The following is a 22,434-nucleotide window of genomic DNA, read 5'->3' as shown; positions in this document are numbered from 1 at the left end:
TTGTGTGGGATTCTCATCAGAAATGGAAGAAGTAATAGCTGACAAAGGTTTAGGAGGATCCATTAGTCCTGTCTTAGCCTCCACTTCAGTGCTGCAGGGGAGAGATAAAACTGATGATGATGAGGAGGAGGAAGAGCAGTCAGCGCAGGCACAGAGTGTGACTGATGCCCCTGGCATTGCTTCTCAGGGTGCACCCACTACTTCAGCTCCAATGCCAGCATCCAGCCCGAAGGGATCATGAAATACATCTGTGATCTGGAGTCACTTTAAAGTGACGTAGGACCCACGTTTTGCTCGGTGTAATTACTGTAGCAGGGCTATTAGCAGAGGCAAGCAAATGGGACATCTATCTAATTTTGGCATGACGCATCATATGAAGATGCAACACCCAACAACAGTACTGCCATCTGGGGATGGTGGCATTACCAGTTAGGAGCCCCCTTTTTCCAGGCAGCATATAGTGGTTGAAAAGGAACAGAGTCACCCAATGCCCTCAGCCCCTTCTAGCAGTCAGGTGGCAGGCCAGGAGCCCCCTGCCATGTGGCAGAAGCAACAACCCACCATGGAGGAAATGGGGTGGAGTGCAGTAAAGCTATCCCAGGGTAGGAGGCAGGCAGCCTCAAAAGTTGTAACCAGGAGCATTGGGGAAGATATTGCCCTTGATGACCAGCCCTTGCAGATTGTAGAGAATGTGGGTTTCAAGCATTTTCTGAAGCTCATACTCCCAAATTACAAAGTCCCCTCCAGAACCACATTTAGCAGAAAGGTCATCCCCAGCCTGTACAAACAGTGTCGCAGTTGCATCCAAGCACTGCTAGCTAAGGCAGAGGGGAGTGTGCATTTTACCTGCGATATCTGGACCGCCATGAATGCTGCACATTCTTACCTCTCCCTGACAGCACACTGTTGGGACCTGGCTGAGGCAGGGGCAGGCAGCATCTCTATTAGTGAACAAGTATCAGGGTGGAGGTGGGCTTTACTGCACACCCACCTGACAGACCAGGCTCATACCACCGCCAATATTCTAGCATGCATCAGACATATGCTGGAGGGCTGGAAACTACACTAGCGAGACAGGAATCCTCGGGCAGGGTTCTTTGTCACAGACAATGATGCAAACATGATAAAGGCAATAACTGACGGGCGCTTTCAGAACATCCGATGTTTTGCACACACTCTGAACCTGGTAGTGAAGTCAGCTCTGGGGTTGGAGTCCAAGCACCAAGAGAATGAATACCTGCAGGACTTAATACACAAGTGCAGGGACATAGCAGGGCACTTCCACAGAAGTGTGAAGGTGGGACAGGTTCTCCGACAAAAGCAGACTGATTTGGACATGCCTCACAAGCGTCTCATTCAAGACATTTCCACCTGGTAGAATTCCACTTATATGATGCTGCATAGGTTAGTGGAGCTGCAGCCACCCCTTCATGAACTTTCTTGTTCAATGGACATAGGTGTGCAGAATCCCCTAGGGCATCATGATTGGTTAGTCATGCGTCAGCTGGTAAAAATCCTACAGCCCTTCAAGGATGTCACAGAGGAGCTGAGTTCCAGACGTGCCACCTTGGCTGACATCATTCCTATAGTTAATTTCCTGGATGAAAATCTTTAGGGCTTTAACCAGGAAGAGGGAATGACAGCTGAGGTGCTGCATTGTCTGGATGTTTTTTAGCAGCAGGTACAAGAGAGATTAAGGCATTTACCAAAAGAGCACACATACATACTCACCACAGTCTGTGATCCCCATGTGAAAGGGAAACTCACCCTACAGTCCAATTATCTCTCATTTGTGAAGGACCTGCTGTTAGTAAAAGTCCATGATCAGGAGCACCATAGGCAGAGACAGATTAGGCATGAAGCAGAGGAGGAAACAGCAGCGGGCATTTCAGAGAGTTGTGCTAGCCCAAGCATGAACAGCACTGTCAATGACAGCTAGTACCTCCTCCTCCTCCTCCACTTCAGTACGCCAAAGTCATGTTGCCCATAAAGATTCATCTTTTGTGCTATGGGCTAGAGTGAAAGCAGCTGGCATGAGTGACTCTCAGCCCACCCAAGCAAAGGAGACACCAGCACAATTGAGCACACAAGTCCACTGTCTGGCCACACCTAGTCAATGTGGCTCAGCGATATCTGTCATGTCCACCAACCAATGTGCCCAGTGAATGTGTATTTTCAATGACAGGGGATATCATGAGCCCTCACCGCTCAAGGCTAGCAATAGAGTTGATGGAAATGCTAGTGATTTTGAAAATAAACCTGCCTTTGCTTGGGTTTACAAATTTTCCCTGTGAATGGCAAGATGAATAAAATGCTATGCCTGTCCATCCACTGTCCAGGCTGTACATCCCTACAAGGGCCTGACCTGAAATGCTGTGCCTGTCCATCCACTGTCCAGGCCATATGTTCCTACAAGGGCCTGACCTGAAACACTGTGCCTATCCATCCACTGTCCAGGCCGTACGTCCCTACAAGGGCCTGACCTGAAACACTGTGCCTGTCCATCCACTGTCCAGGCCATATGTTCCTAAAAGGGCCTGACCTGAAATGCTGTGCCTGTCCGTCCACTGTCCAGTCCATACGTCCCTATAAGGGCCTGACCTGAAACGCTGTGCCTGTCCATCCACTGTCCAAGCCGTACGTTCCTACAAGGGCCTGACCTCAAAAGCTGTGCCTGTCCGTCCACTGTCCAGGCTGTATGTCCCTCTAAGGGCCTGACCTCAAAGGCTGTGCCTGTCTATCCATTGTCCAGGCCATATGTCCCTACAAAGGCCTGACCTGAAATGCTGTGCCTGTCTGAGTTTAGTTCTGGTATTTCTAATTTCAGTTTAATGTATTTGTGCATCACTTCTTTCCAGAATATTCTTTTCCTGTTTTGCAACATTTGGAATGTAAGAACATAAAAAGCAGACTTCAGATGTTTGGAGCTCGCATAATTCATATGCTCAATAGTTCTCCTCACCTTCATAATATGGGTCATGTTCCCGAAAGTTTCTTAGGTGCCAACAGTAATGTTTCTACTACTATAGAAAACTGGTGGTAGTTGCACTCTAGTTCATCCTCTGTCTTCCCATAGTTTATAGAGGCACTGTGTAAACCACAAAGTCAACATAGGTTGGACTTGAGTAGCGTTTTTCTTATTTCTGAGAGCACTTCATGTTCCTTTGTCATCAGCTGAAGTGCATAAGTACAGTTAATAGCTTCTGGGTATTCACAAATAATATCCTGCTCAGTTCTTGCTTCACAAATGGCAGTCTCTTGCTCTACAAGCATCCTCTGTTGAAGTATCTTTCAGAAATGAAAAAGATGCCATTTTCTTCTGGCAGTGAACCAGTTCAAGAAGAAGTGACAGATCAAACCACAACATACCTGCACAAAGGAAATCCTCTAATGCTGAGCCTGTCCGTCCATGCTTTATGTCCCTAAAAGGGCTTGACCTCGAATGCTGTGCCTGTCCGCCCAGGATTTACATCTCTACAAGGGTTTGACTTCAAATGCTGTGCCTGTCCATCCAGGCCTTACGTCCCTATGTGGACTTGACCTCTATCCTTGACTGCTGTGCCTGTCCATCCAGGCCTTATGACCCTACATGGGCTTGACCTCGAATGCTGTGCCTCTCCATCCAGTTTTTATGTCCCTATGTGGGCTTGATCTCTATCCTCGAATGCTGTGCTTGCCATCCAGGCTTTATGTCCCTAAAAGGGCTTGACCTTGAATGCTGTGCCTGTCCATCCAGGATTTATGTCTCTACAAGGGTTTGACCTCAAATGATATGCCTGACCATCCAGGCTTTATGTCCTTAAAAGGGCTTGACCTTGAATGCTGTGCCTGTCCGACCATCTCTACAAGTGTTTGACCTCGAATGTTGTGCCTGTCCGTCCAGGCCATATGTCCTTACGTGGGCTTGACTTCTATCCTCAAATGCTGTGCCCGTCCATCTAGGCTTTATGTCTCTATAAGGGTTTGACCTCGAATGCTGTGCCTGTCCATCCAGGCCTTATGTCCCTATATGGGCTTGACCTCGAATGCTGTGCCTGTTCATCCAGGCTTTACGTCTCTACAAGGGTTTGACCTCAAATGCTCTGCCTGTTCATCCAGGCCTTATGTCCCTATGTAGGCTTGACCTCTATCCTCGAATGCTGTGCCGGTCCATCCAGGCCTTATGTCCTTATGTGGGCTTGACCTTGAATGCTGTGCCTGTCTGTCCAGGCTTTATGTCCCTACGTGAGCTTGACCTCTATCCTTGAATGCTGTGCCTGTCCATAAAGGCCTTATGTCCCTACGTGGGCTTGACCTCTATCCTCAAACGCTGTGCATGTCCATCCAGGCCTTATGTCCCTATATGGGCTTGACCTCAAATGCTGTGCCTGTCCGTCCAGGATTGATATCCCTAATTGGGCTTGACCTCTATCCTCAATTGCTGTGCCTGTCCATCCAGGTCTTATATCCCTAAAAGGGCTTGACCTCTAATGTTGTGCCTGACCATCCTGGAACCCTTTCCTGCACAAAAAAAAGAGAACTCTCCCTGGGGTAGCCAGCCAGCCTATCTCTTAGTACCCATTAACCCATGTTGAACCAGACCGCTGTTCACATGAAAACCTCCTCCACATCAACTCGCTACACTTTGAAGGCTCGTGCTCCACTCTAAGGGCAAACCCATTCTAGGTAGCCCTTTCCTGCACAAAGGAAAGGGAACTCTCCCCAGGGCCAGCCTGTTTTGCCTCTATCAAAACCACAGGGACCAGACTACCTCCACTCTGCCAGCCTGTCTTGCCCCTATCAAAACCACAGGGACCAGACTACCTCCCCTCTGCCAGCCTGTCTTGCGCCTATCAACTTTCTGCCACTCTGCCTTGCCTCCATACACCAGATGACTCGCTCTACTCCTTGTGGTGTTCTTGCCACTATCATGGTTCCTTAGTGTGTTGGTGCAGGTCTTTCTGCTTGCTATGTTCCCCCTTCATTGTGCTGTAGGATGTTGATGGTACTTGTCTTGCCAATTTGCCTGTCATGCTGCCTTTGAGGGTTCATGCATCTGTTATCAGTGTTCTATTTTGAAGCTGTGGTGTGTTTTTGACACTCTCGCTGCTGCTTTGCACCTCTGTTAAAGCACTCTTGCCACTCCTCGTAACCCTTTGCTCCTTTAAAGTACCTTAGGCTATTCATGCCACTTTGGTGCCACTTTGCCACAGTCTAATTACCTTAGAGCTCGTTTCTCGTTCTGATGATTGCTCCCCAGAAGTTTCATCAGAATTGATAAGAAAACTCCAATTCTGCAGCCAAAAATATGCTGCAAGTACTTCCCCCATTGACTTTAATGGGAAATTGGAAAATGAATAAAATGTATCAATGAATAGGGTTTTCCCCCTCCACAACGAATGCAACGAATATGGGTCCCGGTGAAACGAATACCGAATAGCAATGGATTTTTTCCTTCTGCAAATCCCTAGTGTTGTGTAGAGGCAATGCTTATATTTAGTTGGCAACCTTTGAAGTTCCTAAAATTATTTATTCTTTGGCCATATACAATCAGATGTGTTGAGGACCAGTGTATTGAGATTCTTAATTTAACTGCAGAATATTAGTTGCCTTCGGGATGCCTTTATTGTGTTACCCTTCAGAGATGCTTAATTGTTTTACAATAGTAAGGAAGCGATTACAACAAAATATTTCTCCCACTTTCTTACCAATTCTATTGATATAATATCCTCAGTATGTTCGGTACAAGACTTTGGTTTTGCCTCATTGTGTGCTCTTCACCACATTTAACTTTCCCCATTATTTCCTGTGGAACAGGAACAAGTAACTGTTTCAGACCATATTAAATCAAGGCAGATTAATAATTAAAGCATGGAATAGCATTTCTAGCTTCTTGCCCTTAGTGTGCACAGTCATGCCATAGGCATATTCTGTGGGCTTCCTTTTCCTAATTTCAGAAACTACTAATGTCAGCAGACCGGCTTTGTCTATCTCAGGGGTCTACAACCTTTCAAAATTCATTTCACAGGTTGTTGGGTTTTTTTTAATCTCATCTAAGACATTTTGAGAGCCACAAGCTTGTTGTAAAACATCAAAATATTCATGCAATTTTCCTCCTCCCCATTTCCTCCTCATCATTCTCTTAATCATCTCATCCACAGCAGTCATTCTCTCTCTCTCTCTCTCAGTTCTCTTATGTCTAGTGGTTAGCCACTCTCAGTTTCCATTCAACCCCAGAAATTATTTCTTTCTCAATCTCTTTCCCTGGCAATTTCTCATTCTCTCTCAGTTTATCATCCCCAGCAGTCTTTCCACCTCTCCATGACCCCAGAATCTCTCTCCTCCCTTACCCATCCATGGCAGTGTCTCTTTCTCTCTCTCTTTCTCCTTTCCCTATCCTGGTAGCCTTTTCCTCCCCCAGTCCCCAGCATTCATTCTCTCTTTTCCCCCACCTGTCCCCAGAAATCTTTCTCTGTCTCCCATGTGTCTCTGGCAGTCTATCACATACACTTTCTCTCTCTCTCTCAATCAGAAGGCACACTTTCTCCTCCCACTCAAAAGCATGGGTTGCAGCCTCCTTCCCAAGTCCAGGCACTTCACCAGCGAAGTACGCATGCCTCCTCTTCCTTACACAACATCTACGTCCAATCATTTCACCATCATAGGCCCAAGAGGCAGCCTCCTTCCCCGGGCCAGGACGTTCACCAGTAGACAAAGCTGCCTCTTGACTCCTCTTTCTGCATAGCAGTGTGGTCACAGCATCCTTGCCTCATTCAGTCACTTTATTAGCACAGAAGTCATACCAGCACTGAAGAGGAAAAAGGAAGTGTTGGCCAGAGACACTGCCTTCATGTCTATGTCTTGCCCAGGCATTTCTGAAAAGGAAAAAAACAAACAAACAGTATCCGTATCATGCATAAGTGGGGGCCATTCACACGGGTCAAAGGCATAAGACTATGCTGTCTTTTTTTTTTTCTCTTCAGCATTGACAGAGGAGGAGTCAAATTGGTGCAGAAAAACAAAACTATATGTGATTCTGGATGCATGGGTTGCTGACTTCTGGGATAATGAGATTCATACATATTGTAAGGATCCTGACCACGTGTTATACACTGGAAAACAGGGACAGGTCTACAAGCCCATTTAAAGTGGAATTTACTTTATTGCTCTAAGATATGCAGGCTTTCTTGGCTGCATTTTTTTCAAATACAGGTTTGCAACAGATTCTTACAGATTTTTTTTTTCATGTTCTAAATGGGTCTGAATTGAATCATATTATACCTTTTTCGTTTTTGCATGTGTGAATTATTTGCTCCTCTTCTTCAAAAGAATACGTTAAAAAGAACCAGAGAGTATTGACCCATGGCTTAAAAAATCTTTCCTCCTTCCACCTCAGTTTTTCTTTATTTCAAGATTATCTGTAACTGTTTGAGCTTGCAGACATCATGGCTCTGCATGGAATAGCAGCTCATGAAGCCTTCATGTCCATCTGCCCCTGAAGAAGAATCACAAATAGCATTTCCTTTCCAGTTGTTTCATTACTTTTAGACACTTAATAAATAATAATGATGCAGATGTCATACAAATTGCACCCCTTAATTAATTGCAAAATGACATATTTCTGCAAACCAAGCACAAAAGTGCCCAACACTGAACTTTACATTTCTGAGAATGTTTTTAGAAGATTCATCATCTTTGCTTTTGAAGACAGACATGGATATATTCCCATATTCCCATATTCAAGGTAGCTACACTGTGCCTTATACATGTGATTCCAATTATTTCTTTCTTGTATCTCCTGTTTGAAAACATTTTTATCCAATAATTCATTCAGATTCTTTTATTCTTTCTTTACTCTTACAGTACTAATAAGCTGCCCACATTTCACTTCTTCCTTTAGCTAAGTGTTATAACAAACCAAGAAAAAATGATGGGTAATGGCACTGAGATATCAGTGGGACGTGAAAATGAGTTGGAAAGTTGTCAGAAGTAAATTAAAAATATATGGAAATGTATAAATGAAAAAGGATTAGAAAAGGCATGTGACTTAACACATACATAAATCTGAGTTTGCAAACTTAACTTTGTGCTTAAAACAGAACATTCTAATCTTAGCGATCATAAAATGGCTCAGTTCCCATGAATGCATGGGTTCCTGATTGACTGGAAAAGAACACTATTCTCTGAACACACGTTTACATCATGGTGAGCGTGGGGAAGACAAGCTGAATGCTTATAAAAGCTAGTTTTGACATTTCCCTCAGATTGAGGATCCTTGAGGGGATCTTATACTGATCTCCTGTAGTTGCCTCATGAGGCGTGTTTGTGGAGGAGGACTGGCTTTTTCTTTTTTTCCATGTTGGAAAAGTGCAATCACAGCATACTTTTATCTTTGATCATTACATATAATAATCAATGTGATTTCAGTAACCCACACTGAATATTTTTTTCAGATTTAGCGGAATAGAAGATTCTAAATAAGTAACAAAGCCCAGCATCAGTTGAGCATAGGACTTCTTGTGACTTCTCATTTTGGGGGGAGGGGGAGAGAGAGAGGGAAAAACCTTTCCCCAGCTCTTTATTTTGCATATCAAGAGGCCTTAGTCAACTGCACAAAAACATTATATTCTTGTATTTAATAGGTACCCTTGGAGGATGGTCCAACCTGGGGAAAGAATGGGTATTTCTACTAGTAATAAACCTATCAAAATCTCTCTGTATCACTCATGCTCCTCAAAATTATATTCTAGAATATTAGCTAAAGGTTTGATTTTAAAAAGTATTTATGGTACATGCTTAAAATTGGGTTTTGCTGTGATAGTATATTATTTTTATACCTGTAACTCCTTTTAGCATACCATAGTATGGTATGTCATCTTCAAATAAAATGTTTTTTAAATCACTTCAAATTTAGAAGTGAATTTAATGTTAGAATATGAATTCTGAACATATTATATTTTTCCCATTTTAAATCATTATCAACTTAAAGTTTCAGCTGGCAAGAGAAAACAAATCAGGGTAAAACACTAGCTAGGCAATATGTGCTATCAGTGAAACAGTTATGCAGACACACCAGAAATCAGATGAACATTTGAAAGGACTAGAATGAACTAGAAAAAACACCATCAATCAAACTCACTGGGTGGCAAGAGAAAAACATGAATGTTTTAGTTGGCAAATATAACAAAAATAGAAAAGAATTGCTTTAGACAATTTTATACCACTGTTAGTAAAGCAAGGACTTTATTGTTATACAAGGCAAAATGGGTATTTGTTTGGAATAAATTATAAAAATTACACTCGTTGGAGTATAGTATAGAGCCAAATGCCGGTGTTGAATTTAACATTTCTGCAATAACAATGTTTTCATTCCAAAAAAGAGAAACAGAACATGTCAGCAGATGAGGAACTGTTTGGCTCACCCAGTCTGCCCATTTGTGTCTGCTGATTGTACAATCACAGAATTTACATTTTGTGGTCTTCTCCCTCGTTTCATCAGCAATTAAGAGGGTCCGCACTGGAAGAGGAGGAGTCGGGGTGCACCTGAAGGGGGTCCGCACCGGAAGAGGAGGAGTCAGGTCGGCGTCGGGGCGGACTCCGCAACGAGTTCGCTGACAGCAAAAAGGTAGGACACCTTATCACTGCCAGCAGCGTGCCCAATAGCGCCACCTTTCACGGTGGCGCTATTGGGTGCGAAAGCCAGCAGCGATCGCATCGCGGAGTTGCAATCGCTGCCGGCTTTTGCAGGCCCGGCCCCCACTTCGCCCCCCAGCCCCCTGGTACCGCGCGATTCATAACGGCCTGCGATCTTAGAAAATACAGGCCTAAGGGCTTCATTTTCCAGAGGGAACGCACGCGATAAGGAACGTTGCGCGCGCGAAAATCCCTTATCACGTGCATTACCAAAATGGGGGCAGAGTCAGACCCGGAAGAGGAGGAGTCGGAGCATCAACAGGGCCGACTCCACGAAGACGCCATGGACGACGAAAAGGTAAGGCCCTTTTCGCGTCCAAGTTCGCGCCCAAAAGCTACACCTTCTATGGTGGCGCTATTGGGTGCAAAACCAGCAGCGATCGCACTGTGACGATGCGATCGCTGCGGGATAGCGCAGGCCCGCCCTCCGTTTCGACCTCTCGCCCCTCATTCCCTAAAGTATTGCAGGCCTGCGATACTTTAGAAAATAAGGCCCTAAGTTTCCTAAAAAAGTATTTTCTTATATTCTTTTCGGGCCTCTTATTCTTAAGCTGCTTATGATGACCCCCTTGTCCTTGAACTTTTCATTGCATGGAAAATGTTATCTTCTGGTACCTTGTGGAAACCTGGTAGATATTGATTTTTTGTATTATTTCCCTATTTTCTCTTCTTAAGAGTAAATCTTTAGCTCCTTAAGTTTCTCAATAAAAATAGTGGCTCTACTTTTCATTTTATCTAACTTGCCAATATCCTTTTGCAGATATGGAGCCAGATAATCTAAAAAGTTTATTTTCCCCCATTTTGTGTCCATGGGAAAAATGTTTAGTACATAGGGCCCACAGTCATAAGAACATAAGAACATAAGAAATTGCCATGCTGGGTCAGACCAAGGGTCCATCAAGCCCAGCATCCTGTTTACAACAGAGGCCAAAACCAGGCCACAAGAACCTGGCAATTACCCAAACACTAAGAAGATCCCATGGTACTGATGCAATTAATAGCAGTGGCTTTTCCCTACGTAAACTTGATTAATAGCCATTAATGGACTTCTCCTCCAAGAACTTATCCAAACCTTTTTTAACCCAGCTACACTAACTGCACTAACCACATCCTCTGGCAACAAATTCCAGAGCTTTATTGTGCATTGAGTGGAAAATAATTTTCTCCAATTAGTCTTAAATGTGCTACTTGCTTACTTCATGGAATGCCCCCTAGTCCTTCTATTATTCGAAAGTGTAAATAATCGAGTCACATCTACTCGTTCAAGACCTCTCATGATCTTAAAGACCTCTATCATATTCCCCTCTCAGCCGTCTCTTCTCCAAGCTGAACAGCCCTAACCTCTTCAGCCTTTCCTCATAGGGAAGCTGTTCCATCCCCTTTATCATTTTGGTTGCCCTTCTCTGTACCTTCTCCATTGCAACTATATCTTTTTTGAGATGCAGCAACCAGAATTGTACACAGTATTCAAGGTGTGGTCTCACCATGGAGCGATATAGAGGCAATATGACATTTTCCGTTCTATTAACTATTCCCTTCTTAATAATTCCTAACATTCTATTTGCTTTTTTGACTGCTGCAGCACACTGAGCCGACGATTTTAAAGTATTATCCACTGTGATGCCTAGATCTTTTTCCTGGGTGGTAGCTCCTAATATGGAACATAACATCATGTAACTACAGCAAGGGTTATTTTTCCCTATATGCAACACCTTGCACTTGTCCACATTTAATTAAATGCCCAATCTTCAAGTCTTGCAAGTCCTCCTGTAATGTATCACAGTCTGCTTGTGATTTAACTACTCTGAATAATTTGTATCATCCGCAAATTTAATAACCTCACTCGTCGTATTCCTTTCCAGATCATTTATATATATATTGAAAAGCACCGGTCCAAGTACAGATCCCTGAGGCACTCCACTGTTTACACTTTTCCACTGAGAAAATTGACCATTTAATCCTACTCTCTGTTTCCTGTCTTTTAACCAGCTTGTAATCCACGAAAGGACATCGCCTCCTATCCCATGACTTTTTAGTTTTCATAGAAGCCTCTCATGAGGGACTTTGTCAAACGCCTTCTGAAAATCCAAATACACTACATCTACCGGTTCACCATTATCCACATGTTTATTAACCCCTTCAAAAAAATGAAGCAGATTTGTTAGGCAAGACTTCCCTTGGATAAATCCATGTTGACTATGTTCCATTAAATCATGTCTTTCTATATGCTCTACGATTTTGATCTTGAGAATAGTTTCCACTATTTTTCCCGGCACTGAAGTCAGGCTCACTGGTCTATAGTTACCCGGATCGCCCCTGGAGCCTTTTTTAAATATTGGGGTTACATTGGCCATCCTCCAGTCTTCATAATTACACACAATACTCAAGGTGGGAGTCTTACTAGAACTAATATTGTCTTCTTTGCACATATGCAAAGAGGCTTTATAAACCCAAGTTTACTATTAGCTTCCCCAACAGCCTTGTCATACTCAATGGACACATAGATGTCATTAGAGATGTGCATTCATTTAAATTGAATGGCCTATCTGCAACAAACATACAATATCCGTTTGATTTTTTTGCCACCAAAAATGTATGAGCAAGTCTCACGAATGAAACAGATGTTGTTTGTTTCCTTCGTTTATGTTTCTCCATTGAAAAGCTTTGGCTGCATGAAAAAGATGGAGTCTGAGGCTGGGCATGTCATGTAGGTGTTTCCATATCAACCAGCCCTGATGCCTATGACTCAAGTATGAGGACAGAGGAAAACCAGGATCCATTGTTTAGGAAACCAGACTGACAAAGCAAGGGAACACATCAGAGGGAAGTATTTTTCTAAAGGAGTGAATCACTGAACATTCCATTCTTCTTATTGTATTCCCTGACTGTTTTAGCTTGCAGTTGGATTATTTCACTCATGGAAGATACATCCTGCTTTGCTGTTGTATTTGAATTCTGTATTACTACAGTCTTCTGTATCAACAGTGCTTTTTGTTCAAGATTAGAACATTCCATCTGTTCTATTCCTATTAGCTGGTAGCTGCTGTCACACTGTGTTAAATTGCACAGGCTTAATTTTTTTTTTTATTCACATCTCATTGCAAGTGACATAGAAGAAGGTTTATGTTTTCCTTTATTCCCTTCTCCCCTACAGGAGGGAGGCACTGCAGGCTGCCTGCCTGGCAGTGGATCTTTTTGCTGTGATTTATTACATTTTTAACCTGTTGCTAATCAATGTATTACCAATGCTATAATTGACCTCTGCCATTCTAAATATGTATACCCTGGAGGAGAGGAGAAGCAGGGGAGATATGATACAGACCTTCAGATAATTGAAAGGTTTTAATGATGCACAATCAACAACAAATCTTTTCCGTAGGAAGGAAATCACTATCAGTAGAACTAGAGACCACAAGATGAAACTCCAGGGAGGATGACTCAGAATCAATGTCAGGAAATATTTCTTCACAGAGAGGGTAGTGAATAGGGATGTGAATCGTTTTTTGACGATTTAAAACAATCGTCAGATATATTTTAAATCGTCAAAAATCATTAGAGCCGCGATACAATAGCAATTCCCCCGATTTATCGTCAAAAAATCGTAAATCGGGGGAGGGCGGGAAAACCGGCACACCAAAACAACCCTAAAACAAACCCCGACCCTTTCAAACAAATCCCCCACCCTCCCGAACCCCCCCAAAATGTTTTAAACTACCTGGGGTCCAGTGGGGAGGTCCCGGCGCGGGAGGGGGGGAGGGCGGGAAAACCGGCACACCAAAACAACCCTAAAACCCACCCCGACCCTTTCAAACAAATCCCCCACCCTCCCGAACCCCCCCTAAATGTTTTAAATTACCTGGGGTCCAGTGGGGGGGGGGGGGGGGGTCCCGGCGCGATCTCCTGCTCTTGGGCCACGGCTGTGTTAATAGAAATGGCGCCGGTGGCCCTTTGCCCCTACCATATGACAGGGCAAAGGTAGCGCCGGCGCCATTTTGGTTCCTGTCACCCGACGTCACGAGTGTAGGAGATCGCTCCCGGACCCCCACTGGACCCCAGGGACTTTTGGCCAGCTTGGGGGGGCCTCCTTACCCCCACAAGACTTGCCAAAAGTCCAGCGGGGGTCCGGGAGCGACCTCCTGCACGCGGGCCATATTGCCAATATTCAAAATGGCGCCGGTGCTACTTTTGCCCTCACTATGTCGACATTTTGGCTGGGGGGAGAGGGAAATCTGATTGTCATGTTTTTTTTTTTTAAATCGTTAAAAATCGTAAATCGGAGGAGGGCGGGAAAACCGGCACACCAAAACAACCCTAAAACCCACCCCGAGCCTTTAAGCTAGGTTATTACTAAAAATAGGCTTAAATATAGTGAGTTAAACTTAGTTGGCTAGATTTAAACCTGCAATAGCTGTTCTTATTTTTCACCAACTATATTAGCCAACTAGCATAGAAAATTAGCACTAACCAGCAGACTCCCTGCCCCTGATCCAACCCCCACTCTAGAGACTATCTCCTTTGTTAGCACTAATAGATTTCCCAAGGGGCCAATCTAGCTCCCTAACTTTCAGGCCGACGGAGCGCACTGTTAGCCTGCTATTGGACGCGCGTTTTCCCATACCCCTTATTCAGTAAGGGGAGGAAAACGCGCATCCAACCCGCGGCACCTAATAGCGCTCTCAACATGAAAATGCATGTTGATGGCCCTGCATGTTGATGGCACAGAAAAGCAGTAAAAACTGCTTTTCTGTGCACCCTCCGACTTAATATCATAGCGATATTAAGTCGGAGGTCCCGAAGAGTAAAAAAAACCGGATGCTCAATTTTGCCGGCGTCCGGTTTCCGAGCCCGTGGCTGTCAGCGGGCTCGAGAACCAACACCGGCAAAATTGAGCGTCGTCTGTCAAACCCGCTGACAGCCGCCGCTCCTGTCAAAAAGGAGGCGCTAGGAGCGCCCTAGTGTCCCTAGCGCCTCCTTTTCCCCGTTTTTACTGCGTCACCTAATTTAAATACAGAATCGCGCGCGCCGGGAGAGCGGGCGTTCGTCCGCTTTCCCGCGGACTTTACTGAATCGGCCCGTATGTTGTTAGGTGGTTAGATCCCTTTGACCCTATAACTCATATTACCAGTCTGGTTGAAAGATGGATGAACTTGATTATTTGATATTCATTCCTTCAACACACATGGATATCTGAAATGAGTGAAGTAGAAGGTGCATATCAAGTATACTCATTCTCTGATGTATACATAGAGAATGAACATAAAACTAAAACTCACACTGAAATCTTAAGTATGGGATATTACCTATGCTGTTTCCTGCATTGCTGATCCCAGGAGGCAGACTCTCCTCCTCCTCCTTCCTCAGCAGAAATACAATGATAAAAGGGTTAAAGAAAAACAATTTCAGTCCTATCTTCATGAGCCCCTTGTTTAACCCTGTTCTTAAATATTTTCTGGAAATCTATCTAAATCTTTTCTTTACCCACCTTCCTTATTTCCTCACAAAGTAGCTTATTAATAATTATCATGGGTTTGTGCAAATTGCATTCATGCCCGGGTTAACAGGCTGATAAAGGTAAAACATAGCTATATCTCTGAAGGTGTAGTTACGTTTTGGCACTAACCTCAACAGACTAACACAAGCGCCAATGGTATCTTCCTTACCACCCCTCATCAATCAACCTTGGTGCACCAATCCTTCCTTTCCCATCATCCTGACTCCAACATACAGGGGCCAAGGAGCTCCGAGCCCTCCCAACCTCCTTCTCAGTTCAAATTCAAGGAGTTTCAGTGCCTCAATCCACTCATAATACTCCTTTTGCCAGTTGATACCCTAATCTCTCTCATCTATACCTTCCAAATTAAAAGTTGTGCTGGCAGACCTCATGCTAGGATTACCATAACGAAGCATTTCTTCACTGAAAGGAGAATCAATGCATAGAGCAGCATCCCAATGTATATGATCTCAAAATCAATACAGGGTTAAAGAAAAAAAAATGACAAGAAAAGATAGATCCAGACAGATGGGGATGCGAAGATAAAAGTCAGCGATGGAACAAGCTTGCAATAGGTGGAGTGAATGAGCAGACTAGATGGGCCTTGCAGATTTTATCTGTTGTCAATCTGCAGAATAGTTTGTTCGTTCATTATGATAACTTATTAAAGAAAAGTGACTGAGAAAGAAAATCCTAGAATGTTTTTTTTTCCTATGAAAATTGTAACTTTATCAAAATCTCAAGAGAGAGATTGTAATGTGGCTCAGGGCTGTGCTATGCATTGCCTCGTTGGGGAAACCTGAGTTTGAGCCCCACTTATGGTTTCTGCTTCTCAGGAGAGTCAGACCTGGGTATGATACAAAGACATCAATCAGAGTCCTCCTTGGGGGGGAGTAGGGGGAGTGAGTCTGATTTCTAGAACAATATCAATACTTAATGGGCTTGGCTCAGGTAGGGCTGGATTAAAGGGTGGACCAGCCAGGCAATCACCCAGGGCAGCATCCAATAGGGCACTGAAACTTGGCCATCTCTGCTGCACTGGTTGCTTCACTCCAACTCCTCCATTGTGAAAGATCCAGCGGACCCTTATTTGCCAGTGGCAGAAGGTCGGAGGAGGCTGCGGGGACAACTTCCAGTGCTAGGATCCTAATGTTGGGGCTTATTTCAAGGCAAATGAGATGCAGGCCTAAAGTTAGGGTCCCCCAAGTATTAGATCCCTTGAATATAGGGGAATTTTCAGGTCAAATCTTAGTTCCCTAAATATGACTGAAAAATCCAACTAAATTTAGGCACTGAATATGTTTTGAAAATTATACCCACAGGGCAGATTTTCAAAGGGGTACGCGTGTAACATAAGCACGTACCCCCCAAAAACCTGCCCCAAGCTCCCCCTGCGCACGCCGAGTCTATGTTGCATAAGCTGCCGGGGTGCGCAAAGCCCCGGGATGCACGTAAGTCCCGGGGCTTTCCTGGGGGGCGTGTCGGGGGCATGCCGGGGGCGTGTCACGGCTGATGCGTCATCGGGGGCGTTCCAGGGGCGGGGCTGCAGGTGTGGTTCCGGCCCAGGGGCGTGGCCGTGGCCTCCTGACCAGCCCCCAGACCGGAACATGGTACGCCGGCAGCCGACCCGGCGCACGCAAGTTACGCCTGCCTCTGGCAGGCATAACTTTTCGAACAAAGGTAGGGGGGGTTTAGATAGGGCTGGGGGGGTGGGTTAGGTAGGGGAAGGGAGGGGAAGGGAGGGGAAGGTGCGGGAGTGGAGGGAACGGAGGCAGGCTACGCGGCTCGGCGCACACAGGCTGCCGATTTTGCGCAGCCTTGCGCGCGCCGACCCTGGATTTTAAAACATATGTGCGGCTACGCGCGTATCTATTAAAATCCGGCATGCTTTTGTTTGCGCTGGTCGCGTGAACAAAAGTAAGCGTGGGCGTAGTTTTTTAAAATCTACCCCATAATGATCCCTTAAGCTTCCTTTTCTTTGAGAATGTAAGCTAAAAATGAATAGGGTTGACTGAGAATGAAAAGAAGAAAATGGCTTTATTATTTACTATTTTAGTCCAGTGAGCTTGTAATGACTCTAAATTGCATTCTAATTCAATGTGTCTCGCAGATTCAAAATATGCAGTGTCAATGACAAATGAACAGTTTATTTATTGCTTTCTTGTCTGTCTGAATATACAAAATTCAAACTGTTTGGAATGCAGCAGGATAGAATTCATCCCTTCTCATTGCAAAATAGTTAAACAGCTTGTCATGCACCACTAAGACTTGGTAAATTATGCAGAGCAGAAGAATCTGAAGGTCATGTTGCCCTCACAGTTTATCCACAGACTCAAGCTAAAAAACTAAGCACACCTCATTAAAATTCCGATAAACCCTATAACAGTTTAAAATCTAGAACATTTGAATAACAGAATGTGAAAGTTTAAAAAATGCTCCCAAGATGGTGTCTCATTTCCTCTTCCACCTACTCTCTAGTCTGTGCAAACACAGAGAATGCCATTTCCAGAATGCACTTGAAAGGAGATAGCATTTCAAAAAATGGTAATTAAAGCTTTTGTGGGACAGGGGACAGGTAACAGAGCACCATCATGCATGCAGACGTGAATCTCCAATAGAGATCAGGGCATTTGAGTAAACTAAACTGAAAATGTGGTTTGGATGCAGCTTTATTATTAACAAACATATGAAGAGACAACACTCACCTTAGTGCAGTTAAGAGTAACCATATTGGTCCTAGAGAGACCTGTGTGATCTCAACAGATCATGCACTACAACATCTCTTATTATGTTCTTTCAATAAAAGATAATCACAACCTACTAAGATATCAGTACTCACTTTATAAATAAAAGCTTCAAAAACATGCATTGTCTAATATGATTTAAAAAAAATAAAAACATTAGAATTCTGGTTTCCATGTGAATTCAGGATAAAGATCTAATTGTTGAACAACATAGGGAAATCTTATGGTATACTTTTGTAATAAGACTGATTGGATCTAACAAGAATATTTACACAATGGCATTTTTAGGAAAACTTTCCCAAGTCCCATACATTATGATTACATAAATATTAAGTACAGTAAATAAAGGCATTTCAACCCAATTCTCTAAATAAAACAGCAAAAGTAATTTCTAAAAGTGTGTAGTGTTGAGAATATAGCAATTTACATTTTGGTTTTGATTATTAAACTTGGCTCTAGCCATTAACTTCACAGAAGGTTAGGATGCTACTAAGGAAACAAAAACAGTCTCTTAAAGTATACCATATATATATATATATATATATATATATATATATATATATATATATATATATATATATATAACCTGGCCAATATTGAAATGCTACCCAATGGTATATATATATATATATATATATATAGATAGATAGATAGATAGATAGATAGATACCATTGGGTAGCATTTCAATATGTCCAGGTTGTTTAATGTTGGCAAGGTAGAAATGTCTCTTTAACATCCTATTCATAGAACATAGACATAGAAATGACGGCAGAAGACCAAACGGCCCATCCAGTCTGCCCAGCAAGGTTTGCACTTTTTTTTTCTCATACTTATCCGTTTCTCTTGGCTCTTATTAACCTTTTGGTTCTATTTCCATTCCACCCCCACCATTAATGTAGAGAGCAGTGTTGGAACTGCATCTAAGTGAAATATCTAGCTTAGTTAGGGGTAGTAACCGCCGCAATAAGCAAGCTACACCCATGCTTATTTGTTTACCCAGACTATGTTATTCAGTCCTTGTTGATTGTTGTCTGTTTATAGATCCACTTTTCTTCATTCCCCCTGCAGTTGAAGCAGAGAGCTATGCTGGATATGCGTGAAGTATCGGTCTTTCTCCCCTGCCGTTGAAGCACAGGGCTATGCTGGATATGCGTGAAATATCGGTCTTTCTCCCCGTTTTTATTGGGGAGAAATAGTGGTGTTAATATGTGTTACAATAACTTTATGAAAATGTCTGTGGGGTAATTGTCAAAATATATGCATTGGACAAGGACTCCAGATAACCTTTACTTACAGGGTTTGCTCTACATCTGAATGTGAGGGTATGTATGTTTGTACCTTTCCTATTGAAAACTGTGGTGGGTACAAAGAACACATAGGACATTTGTCCAAGCTTTTAGTACAAGGATTTTTTAAATGGAAAACACCATATGAAGATTTGTAAATGCAGTCTACATTACTACTCAGGACTTCAGAAGCAAATTTTCAACATGCTTTTATTTCTTCCATAATCAAGCATTTCAGTAGCCCTGGGAGTTTCCAGTTATCCTTTTAATACACAGGGACTAAACTTTGAAAGAGCCAGTTGGGCGCACATGTACACACGTATGCCAGCTCGCACCAAAGGGAGCGGCCATTTTATTATATGTGCGCACATATGTGTGCATGGTATAAAATAGACTGTATGCAATTACAGGTGCACAGAATATGGACGTGTGCATCTGGGTGCAAATTCTGCCTCTTCCGCGTAAGTGGAGAGGATTTTAGTAGACATGCACCGATGTAGTTACCAGTTTTCCCAGTTCATTCCCAGTTCGCCCAGATAAAGGATAGGACTTCCTAATCCCCTAGTTAATTAGCCTCCCTTTTACACCCTGTTAGCTCCAACCCTTAAAACCCTGCTGACTAGCCTTTAATTTTTTTTTTGCTTTAGGACTTAAACACCATCTATAGCAGAAGAAAAGTAATGGACAGGGGACCCCAATGCGTGTAAGCATTTATTCACTGATTTCGTTCATAAATCCTGAAATGCCCATGCCCTGCCCTTTTTTCAGAAAAAAAATGTGTGCGCATACTGGGAAATACGGGCATAAGTGGGCGCCCTTTAAAATCCACGAGATGCGCGCCAGCTTAACTTCTGCGCCTATCTTCCGACTTTGGCATGCGTGTAGGCTTTTAAAATTCACCCCTTGTGCTTAGTACACAGGTAAACAAATGTAGCATTTCTCTGTATTTACTTCCTTACATGCCCAGGGCCCTTCGGCTAACAAATGCTCATATCCTTTACTTGATCCACTCTCCTCAAGTCTTGTATGATTTTTTATTTTTATTTTTTATTTGTTTTTGTTTATTTTTTAATTTTTTATTTCTTTTGTGTCATGGTTTCCTTTTCTTTCATTTTTAGTGTGTGCTAATTCCAATAGTGCCCAGCACACTATTTGAATTAGTGCACATGTGACGTGGCATGCCCCGTGTCGGCCTTGGGCAGAACTGGTGATGCATTTGTAAATATTATTATACCACACAGTATGTAATTTCCAATGCAAATTTACTGATGTTGCTCTGATTTGAAAGTCGGACTTTGAAAGCTGCATTTTGAGTTTTATTCCCCATCCATCCACAATACATACAAGATTTGTGGTATGTGATGCTGATTCATATCTTCCAATCTAGCAGAGGACATGTACTTGCTATGGTTCTTCATTATTGTTAGGCCTTCACTACTGTTTTTAGCCTTCAGAAATAAGAGATAGAAAATCAGTGTTTCATAAATTGTCATTTTAAACGTTTTACAGTATATATCAGTTACTTAATTGAATCATAATAACTGAAGGATCATATGAGCTACAGTCAAAATGGCTACCTGACCTTTTTGCTCCTCCTGGATGTGTGTGTGGATGTTGAAGGTGGATCTATGGGGAGGCAATGTATGGAAGGGCTGTGTGTGTAAGGGCACTTGTGGAGCGTGGGGTTTCTCAGAGGCATTCCTGTGTGTGAGTAGGGTGTGTGGTTTTAGGGGGCTGTTTATATGTGTACAATAGTGCAAGTGGGAGGGTGGAGAATTGAGAAACTGCATTTCTTTTCCTTGTCTCTTTGAGGGGGTGTCAGTGTGAATGGGTGTGCTGGGAGGGGGTATGTGTGGGGGACCGTGTAGGAACGCGGTTCATTTCTTTTGTACCAGGCAGGCTAGTCCATATTTATTTATTAAAATTTGTTTGCTCACCTTTCCCTTGTATTATACATCAAATAATTTCTGCTGGTGAAATGATGAATAACCTGAAGTGAGTGAAATAATAATGACCCCCACCACCAGCACTGAGATTCAGAACTACTAGGGCAGGCACTGAACACACACACATGCACATAGTGGCACTTCAGCTGAGTGTGCACTGCAATGCTTCAGCACATGGCGGCATACAGAATAAATGATTTATTTTTCTAAAAAAGCTAAACAGTGACACCCCAGAGCATCATACTAAAGGTAAGGCAGAGCAGACAGTAACAGTCAGCCAATATACACATACTAGGAGTGCTGCTCTTTCTGTCTGTGAAATGATGAATAGCTTGAAGTGAATGAAATGATGACCCTACCAACAGCACTAAGATAATATAAATAGGGCAGATATTGAGGCCAGTGGGTCACCTGCCACAGTGCAGAGAACCCCCTACCCCAGCCCATCCTCAGCACACTCCTTAGCTAGCTGTGTACTTCTGCAAGAATCAATGGTCACAGACACAAATAAAGTGATTTCTCACACTAAAAGCAAGGCAGACGTGACATTTAGTGAGTGATTGCCTGCCTGCCATGTCCTACTGCTAATGCCCAGTGCCTATTCATAACTGCCCACATCCCTACCTGGCCTAGAGCTTTACAAGACTGACACAAAATCAAATCAATCACCAATTAATGAAATGATTAATTTGAAATCACAATAATTCTCACTCTGAAAAGAACATTGTGCTAATGCTATGGTCGCCTCAGTTCCTCCAAAGCAAAGCAGCAGACAGCCAGAGTCCCAATTTATATATCTGGTCTCGAATTAGGAAAATAAATAGCCACATGATTGAATCTGCCAAACTATATTTTTCCCACTCACCATGTCCCTTGTAGAAAAAACAAGTACCCCTTTTTAACAAGAACTGGGTATTAACTAGATCATTATGCCTTCATTACAACTTGTATTGTAAAAGTTGTTCCATTTTGCTTTTATGCCTTATGTTGGGGGTTTTAAATAAATAAAAAAATTACAAAAAAACTCTCAACAAACAAACAAAGCAGGATTCTCAGACACAAACTATGTACAGTATATTCCAAAATACCAAGCCCCTTCCTAAAATGAAGACCATGGATTGGTAAGTTCAAAATAAGCATTTGCTTACTTGCTTAGTTACCAAGTGACATATTTCTACAGCCCACCTTGAAACCTGGGCAACACAGAAAGATACAGCAGAGAGAGCGAGAGCCAATGGGTTACTCTTCCCTAAGTGATGCACTTAGGGAAGAGTAACCCAAATTATAGCTACAC

The sequence above is a fragment of the Rhinatrema bivittatum genome, chromosome 2 (assembly GCF_901001135.1).
Source record: "Rhinatrema bivittatum chromosome 2, aRhiBiv1.1, whole genome shotgun sequence".
Classification (NCBI taxonomy): Eukaryota; Metazoa; Chordata; class Amphibia; order Gymnophiona; family Rhinatrematidae; genus Rhinatrema; species Rhinatrema bivittatum.
Note: the sequence above shows the minus strand (reverse complement) of the source record.